This window comes from Pinus tabuliformis, chromosome 2_1 (genome assembly GCF_031772625.1).
Source record: "Pinus tabuliformis cultivar Carrire ecotype Pingquan chromosome 2_1, CPIR1, whole genome shotgun sequence".
In the NCBI taxonomy this organism is placed as follows: domain Eukaryota; kingdom Viridiplantae; phylum Streptophyta; class Pinopsida; order Pinales; family Pinaceae; genus Pinus; species Pinus tabuliformis.
In genome coordinates this window covers 610532368-610536591 of record NC_142299.1, presented here as the reverse complement: position 1 = coordinate 610536591, position 4224 = coordinate 610532368, and the positions used below count along the sequence as shown (strand labels likewise).

The following is a 4224-nucleotide window of genomic DNA, read 5'->3' as shown; positions in this document are numbered from 1 at the left end:
TCGATAACACTGCAAGTTAGCAATATCAGTCCATTGCTTACATTGGAGCAATTGCGTCAGCTTTTTAGTTACTATGGAACTCTCATTGACTTCATGCTAACAGATTCAAAAGAATTGTTTGTTTCTTTTGCTGAAGGATCTCCACATCTTACAGAACTTCTTTTCACATTCAAGTAAAATGACAGTCAAAAGTACAAATTAAACTTTTGGACGCCAGCTTCTTAAACGGGACAATTTTGAGTTCAGGTCAACCCTGTGTGATATATCACTAAGGTCAACAATAGCCCTGGAAGTTGAAATGCATACACAAATGTTGGTGCAAAAGTCCAACTTGGGGAAGCATCAGATGGTTTCCTTGCACTCTGCCATCTGTTCAAAATAGTGCTAAAGCAGGACTTGATATCCCAAAGAAAGGTAATATATATTTGCATTGGCAATCAATCATCCTTATCAATGTAGAGACGTTTCATTTATTCATAATTAATTCTCAGGTTCAAAATATGTGCTCTTGAATCAGCGCTCATTTCATAGACTTCATTATTTATGCTCTTCTTTTCCAATTTATATACTAAAGTTTGGGAGCGGCTACTTATAAAGAGAGAAGATATGCTAAAGGAAGATAATGATGTATGAATGAATTGAACTATTATTATTGCCTTTGGAAGACCTTTACAGGATCCAAAAGCAGAGTGTGGAAGATTTATATAGCTCTATATAACTGTATAAGATATGTGATGTGCAAATATGAAATATAAATCTCAAATTAAATTGTCAATTAATAAATTTAGTAAACTATTTCTTCTCTGCCAGTGATACAAAAAAAGATTTTTTCTCCTGCATTCGAATAGCTCCATGAGAAGCTTTCTACATGCTTGGCTGGAAAATTTAGTAATTATACAGTTCCCTAAGATGAAATTGAAGTTGATGTGAAAATCATAAAGTTTCTTGTGATGGTATTTCTCATGCTAAGAAAATATATATTCAGGGAAATCTGTGCAAATGCCTAAACTATTCGGCAAAGCTGCACGTGTGGGAAATTAGTTTTCTCTGCCCACACACGCCTCCAACAAACTCTTCTAGATATTAAATTTCTGTGTGACTCGCGCCAAGTTTGGGCGGTTGGGTTTTGTTTTCCCACAAATTTGGGATTGTAAGAAGAGATTCCAACGACAAATCGGCCACCTGCTACACCCAATTCAAATGGTACTCTCCTTTGCCAAATGAAAATCGCGGTGTCATCTGGCACTGTAACCGCTTTTGTTGCTTCACCGTGGGGTTTGATGAAAAAGAATTGAGCCCAGTTGCTGAAACTGGGGGGCAAACACAGAAAGAATGAACTTCGTTTGGTTTCGAAATTCGTTTTGCAGCACCAGACGTAACGTATTTTTCAATTTCTTCCAACTAAGGGCATACTTTGGCTTGGACTTGCACTGCCCCAAAAAAGAGATAAAGAGTGTGCCTGAGACAATTGAATTAGCTTAAAGGAGAAACATGCTAAGTTAGAAATATTGAGAAAATTAATTGACAGAGCGGTGCAGTGGGAACATAGAGAATTAACTGGGTGAAATGTATATGGAGTAGTTCGTTTTGTTACAAATCACATCCATGGAGGCTCTGTCCTGGGAAACTGCGATCAGCGGGAGAGCTGCTATGGGAAAAACAAACTTGAAAGAACTTTGTAATTGTAATGACCGGAACTTGCCTTCCCAATTGGATATTCGATGCCTCCAAGACTCTTCTCAGCATCCCTCTCAACCTCACCCCAAATTTTCTTCCACAACAAAGCCCTTTCTGAGAAATTTTCCGCTCAATAGAGGCACTGAGGAGAAATATGGGGCAGGCACTAAACTGCATTCAAAGGCTTTTAAGCATGAATTATCCCAAAGCAGCGCGAATGGATCTGATGACAATTATCGGATTTTGTCGAGTCTACATGGGATTGCAGAAGCCCAACAGAGCAATGGAAAATCTGATGCAGAGCAAAAAACTGGAGACCTTGGTCGTTGCCTTTTGTTGTCCTCATCCTGCAACATAATAACCCAAATAAGGTAAGTATCCAAAAAAGCAAAACAAACAGAGAAAGACGCTCAAAATCCCATCTAGAATGGGTTACTTTACCTGCATACCCGAATGAGAACTTAAAAGAGTTCCTATAGTAGATGTCCAAACCTTGGAGAGATGGAAGAGGTCCTCCTCGCACATGGAAGCCCCGGAAGTAATAAACACAACGAAACCCTAGCTTAATGAAAAATTGCAGACACCGTAAAGAACTGTAATAAACCCCAGTTCTTCATGAAATATAAATGCCAAAACTTAAAGTGTTGGTTATTGACTTACTCATCGATGCCATAACTTCATAATGGAATGATTAGACGACACCAGCGACCAGGGTTCAAGTCACGAGAAAGCCAAGCTCCACCGGAGGTACGAAGGGTGCGAATGCGTCGCGGGTGGGAGTACTTTGGCCTGGACTTGCAATGCCCCAAAAAAGAGATAAAGAGTGTGCCTGATACAATTGAATTAGCTTAAAGGAGAAACATGCTAAGTTAGAAATATTGAGAAAATTAATTGACAGAGCGGTGCAGTGGGAACATAGGGAATTAACTGGGTGAAATGTATATGGAGTAGTTCATTTTGTTACAAATCACATCCATGGAGGCACTGTCCTGGGAAACTGCGATCAACGGGAGAGCTGCTATGGGAAAAACAAACTTGAAAGAACTTTGTAATTGTAATGCCCGGAACTTGCCTTCCCAATTGGATATTCGATGCCTCCAAGACTCTTCTCAGCATCCCTCTCAACCTCACCCCAAATTTTCTTCCACAATAAAGCCCTTTCTGAGAAATTTTCCGCTCAATAGAGGCACTGAGGAGAAATTTGGGGCAGGCACTAAACTGCATTCAAGGGCTTTTAAGCATGAATTATCCCAAAGCAGCGTGAATGGATCTGATGACAGTTATCAGATTTTGTCGAGTCTACATGGGATTGCAGAAGCCCAACAGAGCAATGGAAAATCTGATGCAGTGCAAAAAACTGGAGACCTTGGTCGTTGCCAAGCACATGTCAGCTGCGAAACGAATGGCTCGCTGGCGATGCGTCCGTCCTGCTTCCTCATTAACCGTTCAGTTTTGGATCAGTGTTGGATCAATGATCACAATTCATTCAATCGTCTAACACCACAAATCCACGGTCAACAATAAGACACGGCGGCAGCTAAGGCAATTCATTTCAAAGGGAAACGCCTTAGGGCGTTCCCTCTGAGAAAGACATCCTAAAATGTGATGTGTGCGATCTTGAGCCATTGATTTTGTGTTAGACGATTGGGGTGTTTTCAGCCATTGGTTTAATCTTTTTTCTAGAAAAATATTTTTTTTTCCCACCTGCTGAAAGACAGAGAGGGACGATCTGGAAATGGGGCATGAAAGGCCAGGAGGCAATGGGGCGTGAAAGGCCAGGCCTCCTGGCCATGAGAATGGTATTGTAGAGGCGAGAGCGAGAGAAGGGTGAATAAACTAGATCCTCTGTGAATAAACCAAAATGCCTCTATTTTCTCCTGCTCCATGACCGTGTACATGTTTACCAGCTTCTGCGTCTCTTTTCTTTTCCGTTCTCTGTTTTATTTTGTTCTGTTTTGTTTTGTTATATCTGTTTATAAGTTTCCTTTAGGTTTCCTCTGGTCTCTTATATGATTTTTTGTGATGCTGTGTATTTCTTCTTTTTTTCCCGAATGTTGTACAGTTTAAATTTATACGATCTTCATTATATTTTCTGTACAGTTTTCAGTTTAATTTTTAATGATCTTCATCATATTTTCTCTTGGGTTTTCACGCATGAGAGTTAAACTTTTAAATATTTGAACTCCTCAGCATGTACGGTTCTGCTATATGAATATCTGCAATCGGACATGGAGTTTAAGCAGTATTGGAAGAGACAAGGGAAAAAATTAGTTCCTTGTGTGAAAGACTCCGTAAAGGATTTGGAAAAAAGGTTTGCGCGAAGGGTGAATAAACTAGATCCTGGTTTGCAGTGCTGTACAGCGATTATTATTTGCTAATATGTAATATATTTTTGACATTTTTATGTTGTTAATTGGTATTCAAATCTGATTAAATCTACATTCCTCATCTCTGCCATTTACAGAGGATTGCCTATATATATTCGCTATCTCTGCCAGCTGCAGAGGATTTGCTTTAAGTGGAATTGGAGGAGGGGCTACTGCGGCA

General features: G+C 39.8%; 1 long non-coding RNA gene across 1 annotated transcript; it reads right to left on the bottom strand.

Moving 5' to 3' along the window:
- Positions 1-337: 337 nt before the first annotated feature.
- LOC149201990 (uncharacterized) lies at positions 338-3174 on the bottom strand. The gene is made up of 3 exons (XR_016253487.1): positions 2119-3174; positions 1559-2024; positions 338-1430 (listed from the first exon to the last, which is right to left on the bottom strand). It is a non-coding gene; the product is annotated as an uncharacterized LOC149201990 (long non-coding RNA).
- Positions 3175-4224: the final 1050 nt, after the last annotated feature.